The sequence below is a fragment of the Sarcophilus harrisii genome, chromosome 4, assembly GCF_902635505.1.
Source record: "Sarcophilus harrisii chromosome 4, mSarHar1.11, whole genome shotgun sequence".
Lineage (NCBI taxonomy): Eukaryota > Metazoa > Chordata > Mammalia > Dasyuromorphia > Dasyuridae > Sarcophilus > Sarcophilus harrisii.
The window spans coordinates 236,280,379-236,293,472 of record NC_045429.1 but is presented as its reverse complement, the minus strand read 5'-3'; the positions used below and the strand labels follow the sequence as shown (position 1 = coordinate 236,293,472).

At 36.3% G+C, this 13,094-nt stretch overlaps 1 protein-coding gene and 1 pseudogene across 3 annotated transcripts in view; both read left to right on the top strand.

Annotated features, from left to right (window-relative positions):
* The window catches only part of KCNQ5 (potassium voltage-gated channel subfamily Q member 5), a 622,012-nt gene that overhangs the window by 555,078 nt on the left and 53,840 nt on the right, over window positions 1–13,094 (top strand). The gene's annotated exons all lie outside the window — the stretch shown is intronic.
* LOC116423175 lies at window positions 4,133–5,513 on the top strand (annotated as a pseudogene).

Below are 13,094 nucleotides of genomic sequence, written 5' to 3'. Positions count from 1 at the left end.
TGATGGCACAATGGATAGAACACTGACCCTGGAGTCAGAAGACATAAGTTCAAATCTAAACCCTAACTAACTCTATAACTCTGGGCAAGTCACTTAACCCTGATTGTCTTAAAAAATTAAATTTTAGTAAATTTAAATAACAATGGGAAATGAGCATTTGGGACTAAACACTAGAAGTAGTCAAACAAAGCTAAAACATGTCGAGGGATATGGTAAATATATATATATATATATATATATATATATATATATATATATATTCATGCATTTAGTGAGAAGTTAAACTGGATAACTCTGAAGAAGCCTTTCAACCTTAATATTTATTGATTATCTTGGCTGTGCTTGTGACTTTAACAGTGGTGACTTCTCTGTCAGTTTTGAAGATGTCTAAGCAAAAGTCTATGAGGAAGTACTATGTTAGAAAAAATAGTATTTTTATTCTTGAGATTTCTTACCTACTCTTTGAATCAGTCAAAGAATACCAGTCACTATCTACCACCTTTCAATTTGGCCTCCTCTATCCCTTACTCCATTGCCAACAGACCTTCCCCAACCAATAATTAAGAGTCACTTAATACCCTAACATTTGGCTGTTTCTCACCTGATAATCTTCAAACTTAGACCACCACCACCACTTTTCCCTTTCCATTTCTTCATTCTTATTCCAGAGCTAAAAGGTATCACTTTGGAGAAACTTGCAAATTTTACCCAATTTGTTGTGACCTTCGTTCTTGAAGAGGATCATGACATCAGGGAAGTGATACCATGACAGGCAAGGGAATTGGATCTGGGTAAGGGAAAGCTGGGCAAGGTCACCTATCTCACCTTCCACTCCAAAGATCAAGACAGCTAGAGATGGATGAAATAGGAGACATTGGACTAAACTAAGGCCTTCAACAGGTATCATTGACTGAGGCTGCACCCATTCAGTGATAAAGGTTAGGTAGCAAATGAGGCAAAGAATCTCTTTCACCTATTCAAAAAAACAAAAATCTAAATAAATAAGTAAATGAATGAATGAATAATATAAAAAGTACTCACCTACAATTTCAGAAAATAAACTGGATTTGATATGCTTTTATACTTGATTTGGTATGTTTTATGAATCAACTTCCTTTAATTTACTTGATATTCATGGGCAGAACACTATTCTAGGAAATATCTAGTGTAATAAATGCATGAGAATCAGTGTGGAGGTTGATAGAGGGCTGGCCTTTGAACCAGAGAGACCTGGGTTCAAGTCTCCTATTTGAACAGGTCTGAGTCTCTAAGTGCTCCTAGATGACTCTCTGAACCCTAAGCAACAATGGTAGCTCCAGAGTTTACCAGGGCAAAAATGTGACCAATCTCATTTGGTTCCTTACTACTGCCCAGACTTTTTTATTCTACCCTTAGTGACTTCTTTGGATCAGCTAGGTACCACAGTGAATAGAGTGCCAGATCCAAATCTGGAAGACTCTTCTTCCTGAATTAAAATCCAGCTTTTGCCACTTAGTATCTGTGTGACCCTGGACCTCAATTTCCCCATTTGTAAAATGAGCTGAAAAAGGAAACATGAAGCCACTCCAGTATCTTTGCTGAGAAAACCCTAGATAAGCTCATGAAGAATCAGACACAATAACAGTGACTCCCTTATTCTCCCTTGGTGTCCCATTCAACACAATTTTTCTAAAACTTTTCCTCTCTCTTCAAATTTGGTGTTCCTCACCCCCATAATTATAGTAGATAATGGCTTATATTTTACTGAAAAAGTTAAAGCTTTCTAATTTAGGGCTCCCTCGTATTTCTCAATAGTAGCACTCTTTCTCCCTTCCTTCCATCCTATCTTATAATAAGAGGTATCCCCAATCCCTAAATAGGCTAATTAATTTCCCTGCCTGACTACTTGATCCCATCACCTTCTTCCCCCAGTACCTTGTTCCAACTATTATTTCCCTTTTCTCTCATTCAGCTGTAATTTCTCCTTTCCCCTTAGTTTGTTTCCATCTGCCTTTAAATACCCCAATCCTTGGGATCTCTCTTGGTCCTTCAATCCCATCCAGTTATTGTCCCATCTCTCCTCTGACTTTCATACCCCAATTTCTTGATAATAGTGTTTGTACTGAAACATCTGGGTGATGTAACAGATTAGAGCATTGGCGCTGGAGTCAGGAGGACCCGAGTTCAATCCAACTTCAGACACTGGGCAAATACCCTAACTGTATTTCAGAAAAAGAAAGAAAATATAGTTTGTACTTATGAGTTTATGTTATTCTTGGTTTGTTTTTTAAACTAGATCTCTGAAAAAAAATTTAAAATAAACTAGATCTCTGATTTAATACATCTAAGTCTCAGGCTATAAAATTTCCTCTATCAGTACAATTCAGCACCTTTTCTCCAACATTTTTTGAGAATTGTCCTGCAACCATGAGAACTTAAATGATTTTTGATGGGTCACACCCCCAGTATGTATCATGAACCTGTCTTCCTGATTGAATCAGGCTCTCAATCCATAATAAAATTGCCTCTACCTTTCAAGGATTCATAACTTTTTTGTGGGTTGTGGAGCACTTTGGCAGCCTAGCAAAATCAATGGACTGCTTCTCAGAGCTATGTTTTTAAATGCATAAAAATTATATAGGATTGCAAAGGAAACTAATTATATTGAAATAGTTATCAAAAAAAATTTAACATGTTCTTGAACTTCAGATTAAGAAGCTTTCACCTAGATTCTTACCTAAATTCTATATTTCATCCAACTTCCTCCCCACCCTCCTCCTATCAACAGTGCTCTGTACACAGTACAAACATAATAAATATATAATTGAACTGAATTGAATTCAGTCCCATCTGTATCATAAAAAGAGTCTCCACTCAAGGAGTTTTAATTAATTCTATTCATTTTAATAAGTTTTATTTTTCATGCCATATGGAACTATGCTAGACACAGTAGGAAATATACATGAGATAAAAAATGTGTTCACTTCCTCAAACAACTTATAACCTTGATAGTACCTAGTCTGAGGTAAGAGTTTTGCTCTGCTTCATAACCCTTTTTCACAGGGTTTTGTGTAACCATGGAGAAAAAAATAATAATCTTCAACCTCTGTTTTTCAGAGCCATTCCATTGTTGCCCTCTAAAAGAGGCACAAAATTAGCCATTACACAAATCCCAGAATCTAACCTATATTGGAGAAGCACCATTCATAGATCTCAAATTATTTCCTTTCGCAATGCACAGTTGGCCATTGACTTCACAAAAACATACAAATATGACACAAGTTTAAAATTATATTTAATAGCTTTCATGATGTGTGGTACTTGATAAAGAAGAAAAAAGGGTTTAAACAGAGGTCTAGATCTTTTTTCTTTTTTTCCTCAAGTATATACCTGACACAAAAAAAAGACAAAATGTTCATTGTTTCTCTCTGCTCCCTTTTGTATGGAATTCAGTGCATTATTCAACCATATCCCAATACCCCTTTTCTCCACCTGATTTTGGCCCAACTCTTCCTAATTTTTGGAATCAGAAAGTCTCTCTTGGGAGCTTAGAGGTCATTTAGTTAAAAAGCCATGGAAGTATGAATCTTCTCTGCTGAATGGCTGGCAAGAATATTAGTCTTGCCACATCTGTTGCAGAAAAACCGCGTCTCCCTTGCCTCCAACTCATGAAAGATTCCTTCTTTTGTGAGTCTGTTATAGGAGCAATTGATATTCCCATCAGTCATACAGAACTGGTCACTAATAATTGCCATAGATTTCTCCCCATGATTCCATTTTATACATAAGAGATTTCACAAGTCATTGAATTTTGCCACCAATCATTTGAAGCTAGGTTGGTGAGTTGTTTTTTAAAAAAATAGTGTTTATGTTATACATTAGCATATTTTTAAATTGAATACTCATAAGTGTTCATTAGCTAAATATGTTCTAGCTAAATATACTGCCAACTCCATGTTTAAGTAATTTGGGGAATCAGTCCTATCCACGCCCCTTTCTCATCTATATGCTATAAATTCATCTCTTCCAGCTTCCCTAATTAATAATTATCGCCAATATTGGCATACTATTTCAAGATGTGCCAAGCACATTACATACATTATTTCATTTGACTCTCATGACAAACTTATCAGGTAAATAATATTATTATTTCCATTTTACAGATGAAGAAATTGAGTCTTAGAGAGGTTAGGTGTCTTCAGTTAGGGTGACACAACCAGTAAGTGTTCTAAGGCGGTATTTGAAGTTAGGTCTTCTTGACAGTAATGTCCAGTCGTTTTAATCATTATGCAATTCAAAATCCTACCATGTGTCAGGCATTATGATATGCTACAGAGAAAAATACTCATTGCCTTTAAGGCACTTATATTTTTGTTGGGGGGGAAGGAGGAGGAAGAGGCAAGGTGGGAGACAACATTCACACAAAATATTAGAGAGTAGATACTAATTAAACACAAGGTATTACAGAGTAAACACAAAATAATTTTAAGAAGGGAAATTGTAATAACTAGGTGTTCCAGGAAAAGCTTTGACTAAGAAGCAGTCTTGAACTGAGCCTTGAGGGAAGCTAGGAATTCCACTAGTTTTGGAGAAAGTTCATTCAAAGCATAAAGACTTTAGTGAAAATATTGTGTTCAGGGAATATCAAATAAAACAGTTTTACTAAAATGTAAAATCAAAATGACAGAGTAATATGTATCGACCTAGAAAGATAAGTAAAAGACTTTTAAGGTGAAACTGAGAAGTTTGGATTTTCTCCTAGAGATGCTAAGAAGTCCCCTGTAGCTTGGGAGAAGGGAAAGGAGGAGAGAAGAGGTGACATGATCAGATTTGCCCTTTGGGAAATACAATTTGACCCCCTGTGGAGAATGAATTAGAGTAGAGGAGACTAAAGGCTGTGAGACTAATTAGCAGGCTTCTGTTCAGAAGAAAGGTGATGAAGACCCAGACTAGAGTGGAGGCTGAGAAAAGGGGATAAATGTGAGTCAACAAGACAAAGCAATCAATTGGATTAAAATAATGTTCCAGAGACTCCAAATATCTGTTACTTCTAATAACAACTATAGATTATATATAATACTTTCCTCTCCGAGCTCTAGCCCTGCAATTGGCAACATGGCTAAATGTACCAAGAAGGTCAAAATTGTTAGTAAATATGGAACATATTATGGTACATCCCTCAGAAAAACAGTGAAGAAAATTGAAATTTGCCAGCATTCCAAGTATACCGACTCCTTCTGTGGCAAGATCAAAGTGAAGAGATGGGCCGTGGATATCTGACATTGTGAGTCCTGTTTGAAAACAAACAGTAGCTGGTGTGCATGGATCTACAATACCACCTTAGCAATCACAGTCAAATCTGCCATTCAGAAAACTGAAGGAATTGAAAAACCAGTAAAATTCTTCTTAGCAATTATTTGTAGCCCATAATCCAACAATAAATGGGTTAATTTATGAAATTTAAAAAAGATTGTTATATGTAATAACAATGGGAAGCTAGGTGACACAGTAGATAGAAGCCCAGACCTAGAATCAGGAAAACTCATCTTCCTGGGTTCAAATCTGGCCTCAGATAAGTAGGTCTGGGCAAAATCCAGATTGCCTTAATTTCCTTATCTGTAAAAATGAGCTGGAAAAGGAAATAGCCAACCACTCCAGTATTTTTGCCAAGAAAATCCCAAATGGCATCATAAAAAATCAAGAAACAACCAAAGGGACTGAACAACAAGAATAATAGCAATGCTACCACTTCTGGTCAAATTGATCCTGCTATTATTTAGGACTACAAAGTAGTAGTCCTATTACTATTTTTTTCTTATATTTACTGATACCACCTGCAAGCATTTAGCAGCTTCTGCTAGTGTGTCTACCAACAAAACAAAGGAAAGAGTTAATGGGAAATTTCTTAAGGGTGTTCACATTCCCCCCAAGTGATGAACAAAGGAAATGTTGTATACCCAGCTATAGTAAAACCAAGCTCTATTGGATGGAGCTGGAACCCAATGGAACTGATTCACTGAGCCAGGACTATTTACTATGGAGAATAGTTAAATACAGGCCACCCAGGGAAGCAGATCAGAGCTTACCAAGAATTTGGAATGTTTCTGCTAACCACTCAGCTAGTTTCATATGATCTGCCTCCAGGGAAGACACCAGCTGTCTTGGCCAATATGGTGGAAAGGGTCATGGCCAAGGCAAATTGCCTATCTGTCCATCTCTTTTACTTTGAACCGAGGCTATTTGTATTAAGGGAGGCTGGTGAAGTGGTTGACTGGAAATGATGGAAGCCAAACCCTTCCCTTTTAACCTGAATTTACTATCAGCAGTTTGGGACTAAGCTGCCAGGCTCTGGGCAGTGGTTGCTCCAATTACCTAAATCAATAATGGAATCAGTCCTTCTGGGTAATTGAAACTGCCTTGACCAAATCAGCCAGCTTTTTGTTTTAATGAAGATAGTCACCCCGGGGCATAGCCTAACCTAGATTTTGCTATTTGAAATTTGTCATTTTTCTCAGAAAAAAAAAACAGCTTCTATTTATCATTTTCAAAGGCAAATTTTCATTTTTTCTTTTAAAAAAATTTCTGTAGCATATGTCTATTAAAAATTTTTTCCACAAACTGAGTTTTATGGCAAAATAACATTTTCTTCAGAGAATAAACTAGGAATCTTACATGTAAGACTAGGGACTCTTATGATTTCACTACTTTAGTACATTCCTACTACCAGTTGCAAGCCAATTAGAGTCTTACAAAGTTTTGTCTAGAACAGAGAAATGACTCAGTCAGTATGTGTCAAAGAAAGGATTTGAACCCAGGTTTTTCAGGCATTAAAGTTGCTTCTGAATTCTTCTCCATCTCATCTAACATATAGTAGGCAGGGAATGAATAGCTGATGGATGATAAATGGGTAAAAAAAAAATAATTGAGATTTGGGCTGGTTCATCATTGCCATCTTCTATTAAGAACTTTATTCTGACTGCCTACGGAAAGAAGAAATATCTCCATTTATAAGATATTTGAGGATGATTGATAAGAGTCATGGCTAATTGCATACCTAAACCACTCTTACATGTGGTCTTCAAAGGAGATCTTCAAAGTTGCCACAAGCAACAGAGAAAACCATAGCTAAGAGATCAGAGAAAATGGCCTAAAGACAGAAACTTGAATTAGATATCTTGGAGGAAAAACTGGAGTATCTCTTAGATCCCTTCAGGGAAACATGTAGCCCAGGAGAAAATAGAAGTAACAGCTAGAAGCAGCTAAAGATAAACTGGGCAATGCAACAATGGAAGGGTCCCTGGAAAATGGAGGAATTCCAGGAGACAAGGTTCCAGGCACCGAGGAGCACATCCTGAGCAATGCTGAGTTCCTGAGCCAAGTGGGATAGTTTTAGTGCTAATCAGAAGCAAGGGCCTTTGAATACTGAAGGACAAAAAAAAAAAAAAAAAAAAAAAAAATGATGTGAGTAATGATTCAAAGGAGCAAACTCAAGCCTTATTCTTCACTAATGCTGTTAATTCTATGAATTGTGAAGGATAAGGGGATGAGAATCCACCTTTTTGGTAATCCTAAGTACTTTCCAAATCCCCACAAAAAAGGGACAAGGATCCCCAGGTCTCTTGCAAGCAATTCTTTGAAGACAGGATATGTTTTTATCTGGTCAAGGAAAAAAACAACACAGAAAAAGTCTTGAATTCATCTAGGAAAAATCGAAATATCTGTCTTTCCCCTTCCTGTGGGTCCTATAGTCAGCCCTAGTAGCCTATGTAGCCACTTTGTTTTATTATTCTATGCTGGGATAGTAGTCTCCTCCCCCCAATCAATCAATCAATAACATTTAAACATCATGTATGTTATATCCCCTTATTAGAATATAAGCTTCTGGAGGACAGGGACTGTCTCACTTTTGTGTTTATATTCTCCTTTACATTATACAGTACCTCCACACATGTAGACATTTAATAAATGTTTGTTTATTGATTAGGGGTATGGAGAGGAAAAAAGGGAGGCAAAACTATCATCACAGGATTATACCAAAGGCGTAAATGGTAAAAAAATGACTAGTCAAAGTGAATACCTACTAAAGTGGGGAAATTTTTCTTCACTGTTTCAGTCCTTGGGTTCAAATACTTTGTGTTTTGCATTTTCTGTCAAGTCAAAGCCAATGCTATATTCAATGTATTATGGACCTGAGCGCTTGAATAGGAATTGAGGGTCTTTCTCCCTTTTTGTGGAGACCTGGACATGAGCTAAATTCAAAAACTCCTATGAAAAGTCCTCAGAGGAGGCAAAGGCTAATAATAGATATAGTAGAATCTTCTTTCTACTTGATGTTTCTATCAACGTGATGCCGTGGAAAGAGCACTGATTCTACAATCAGAGAACTTGGATTCTGAATCATAATATTCATGTGACAAATCACTTTCTCTCGGCCCAAGTTAAATTTTCTGTAAAATAAAAGAGTTGGTCTAAATAAAATCTCTTCCAGTTTTAGGCCTGCAGTACTAAACCCAGAGTTTCCATTCTGAGCTATAGGTTTTCAATAAGTGAATGAAAGAACGCAGCTACATTTGTACATTCATCTTCATGGATAAAAACCCTAGATTTCTTTAAGGAATAGATTCTAAACTCTATAGGAAATGTTCAGCAGTGAAGCTCCTCTAGAATTGCAAGTGTTCTGTATGCTACTCAAAGGAAATATAATCTCTCCTCCTCACTCTCTCATCTCATTTTCTTCCTTCCAGGATAGAGGTGATATTAATACCTAACTGCAATACTTGGAAATCTAAAATTAACAAATGCAAAATTATATGCTCACATGAACTTTATTCTCTGGGAAGCATTCCATGGAATCCTATTTGTTGAAAAGTTATAGCAATAATGACACCCTTTTCCCCTCTCCCCAAAAAAGGCAACTTTCTTCATCATCACCCCATAATCAGATTTTAATCAAATAATTTACATGAACAGAATTGCTCATGCTGAAGCTGAATGCTTTACTGAAGATAGCAGAAATCTTTGTTCTCTCTTAGAGGCAGGGACAGGAAGGCTTGGTTTGACATGTTTCCTTTATTTTAGTTGTTTGATATTAATTAGCTAAAACTCATATGAGGACAAGGGCTTCTGTGGGTTTTTCTTTGAATTCCCAATGCTTAAAATAGTACTAGCATGGAATAAGTTTTAATAAATCTTTATTGATTGATGACATTTCCTTTGAGTAAACATTATTCAGAATGTCAGCCATAGATGTCAATGTATACAATAATTAAGTGATTGTTTAAGATGATAATAAAAAGCTCTGGATTGCTTTGCGATTTTCACTGCAACTAATTAGGAGTATGTGAAAGCATATTCTAGCCTTTCCCTTTGAGTAAAGATTGTAAATATGGCAATATATACAATTAAGAAGAACAAAGAAAACAAACTGGTTTAGCATCTTCTTATTCTCTTTATGAGCCATTACTAAGCCATTATTGTGACGGAATCAGCAATTTTTGTTGTAGAGAAATTGAACTAATTGTTTTTAAAACCCTCTGATGCTACATATCATTACTCAAAACACAGTCATCCTTTAATTATGTGTCAGGAACTAGTCCATGAAATTTTGCCAGTATTTTTGCAGACTATTTTTCAAACACCAGCCTATAAAAAAATTAGTTGACAATTGTTAATAGAGAATCTAGGAATATAGGAATGGGTAACACAATTTGCTTAACTGAAGATGCCAAGATAATATATGACTTATGTGTTCAGCCAATACAAAGAATAGCTTTAATCTTAAAGAGAAAATATTTAGTTGTAGTATATTACATAATATATCTCCTTGTTAGCCACATTTAGTGTTACTAAATACTGTTGATTAGCAAGTAAAGGGACAAAACCAAAAGAAATCAAGAGTGCTAAATTACAAAATGTTCTCATTAACATATTTTGATGTACAAAATTAAATTATAATTATGATAATGCATCTGCCATATTAATCATTGGTATTGAAATATGTTCATGCAGCTCAATGGCACAGTGGATAAAGACCTGTAGTCAGGAAGACTCATCTTCCTGAGTTCAAAACTGACCTCAGACACTTACTAGTTACATGACTTTAGACAAGTCATTTAATCTGTTTGCCTCAGTTTCCTCATCTCTGAAATATGGATAATAATAGCACCTACCTCCTGGGATTGCTGTAAGGATCAAATAAAATAATAATTGTAAAGTGCTTAGCATGGTATGTGATATATAGTAAGAGCTATATAAATGTTAGCAATTATTATTATTGCAGCCTCCTGAACTGGGGAACTAGGAAATATAGGAATAAATATCTACTCAGAGAAAAGCCAGAAAGAAGCTTTAGATAGTTTGTACAGGACAATAATTACTTTTATGAGGGTGCCAAGGTGGAAGTCCAAAAACAGATGACATCTGCATCAGAAGCATCAAAATTCAAGGAGTGCTTAAATGAGTTTTGATCAAAGACAGACTATACAAAAGTTCAATACCATGACAATTCAGGACGACTGAGCTTACACACTACTTCTTGAAAGATTTTGCATGCTTTTATAACTAAATAAATGCTTCTCTTTAAATGGAGGACAACACCATTCTCACAATTAGTCTGCATCCTTCTCAGTTCCTCAGGCTTGTTTACTCAGCTTTTAAATTATATTTTTATTTCCACAACATCTCTTGCTTACTTCTTTTGATTCACATAGCCACTACTCTCTTTCAAACTCTCATTATTTCTCACCTAGCTATTGCAACAGTTTTCTAATTGCTCTCCCTGCTTCCACACACTCTTCTCTTCAACTTATCTTCCTCTTAGCTACCAAAGTGATTTTCCTAAAGCATAGGACCGACCATATTACTCTCTCGATCAATAAATTTCATTGGTTCATGTCAAGAAAGCCTATATAATAAATACTAAAGATTGTGTTCAGAGCTAATCCACTGGTTCTTAATACTTAAAGAATATAGTATAAACCTCCTTGTTTACATTAAAAAGCTCTTTATAGACTAGATCTAACCTACATTTTTCGTCATTTTACAAACCATTCCCCTTCATGCACAATGTAGTCCAGATAAACTGCCCCCCCTTGCTTTATCTCTCATCTCCATGCCTTTGTATCACCCATTCCTCACACCTGAAATGCAACCCTTCCCAACTTCCACCTCTTAAAATCCTTGACTTCTTTCAAGGTTCAACTCGAGAGCCATCCTCACTATTAAACCTGTCCTGGTTCCTCTCAGCTTCTAGTGCTTTCTCCCCAACAATTACCTTGTATCTCCTTTAGTGAAAGCATTATATATGGAGACTTGGCCATAGTATCAGCAAAATCTGGGTTCAAGTTCTTCCTCTGGCATATATTGCATCCTCTTTTTCCAGTATTCTTATACATTATACTCCAACTCCCCCAAGTATTCTACTATCCAGTGACATTGGTCTCCTCACTATTACTCAGACTGGATACTTCATCTCCAGTCTTTGGGCATTTTCACTGACTGGCTCACAAGCCTTGTTCTCTCCTTCTTCATCTCAGTCTCCTATGTTCTTTGCTTCTCACCAAATCTCAACTAAAGTTTTAACTTCTGCAAGAAATCTTTCTTAATTCTCCTTAATTCTAGCACCTTCTCTCTCCTGAATATCATCAACATATCACTTGTTTGGACAAAGTCTTTAGTATGTCATTGCCCCTACTTCACTGTGAGCTCTAAGAAATCAGGAACTATCTTTTTGCCTTTCTTTGTATTGTAGTGCCCATCACTTAACAGGAGCTTAGCAAATATTTATTAACCAACAAACTGATTGTGTAAAGATGGATAAATTATTTTATCTTTCATTGCTCTACCAGAGGTCCTCAAACTGCAGCCCGCCGGCCAGATGTGGCAGCTGAGGACGATTATCCCCCTCACCCAGGGCTATGAAGTTTCTTTATTTAAAGGCCCACAAAACAAAGTTTTTGTTTTTACCATAGTCCGACCCTCCAACAGTCTGAGGGACAGTGAACTGGCTCCCTATTTTAAAAGTTTGAGGACCCCTGATCAAGATTATTAGCTGAAGAAAAGCTACCTACCTAAAGGGAGAGTTTCACATCAGCGAATTCCCCTTATCCAGGAAATCTCAAAGTACAATTATCCCTATATAATCTTTATTTGTACCTGTTTTCTCTATTCCCCCTGCCTTACCAAAAAAATCTAAACTCCTTGAAGGCAAAGACTATTTTGCATGTTTGTGTAAAAATAGGACCTAGCACTGATATTGGCTCATAGTAAATATTTTAAAATATTTGCTGATTAATAAGGCAGTCCAGACCTTCCATGTTCCCCTTGATAAGTCATGTTTAGGCAGTTTCCCAACAACAACATTATTTTCTAAGGAAATGACTGTCTCTAAGCGATGGCCAGCACTTGAGAGAACATACTATTCTCTAGGCAGAAACAACAGGTGGGAGAGGGATCTTGATGTAGGGCAATGGGGTCAAACTCAAATAGAAATGGGGCCACTAAACTGTACATTAGCCTCCCTGTGAATTTCATATGAACTGACCAAATATTATACCACATATAATTAATTATAATTAACCACATATCATAATTATTTATACTTAATGTAATTAACCACATATTATATCACCTATATTTTATTGTATTTTATTTCTTTTGTCAAATCTCTCCCTATTATATTTTAATCTGATTTTGAGCCATGGAATATTATAGGCCACATATTTGACCCCTCTGATGTTGCTTAATAGAGACCTGACTCAGATCAGAAAGGCTTTGGTTTAAGTCCTGCCTCTGAAATACACTGATTGGGTGACCCTAGAAAAGTCACTTAGCTTCTTAGTTTCCCCAAGAAAGACCTTAAATGTGTGGTGCAATTGGGAAGGGTTTCTTCTCCAGGATTAAATCAACGGTTCTGTTCAAAAAAGGGGGGAATTCAAAAACAAGTGGAGATTCCCGGAGGAAACATAGTCACAATAATTACGAATTATTATTTACAATGAAATTATTAGTGGGAGAAAAATAACAAGCTCTGGCAGCTCTTGAAGAAAAGGAAGGTTTGGCACGGTGACCCATGTATGTATTCCTAGGCATTAGTGGATCACTTGATTTCAGGAGCT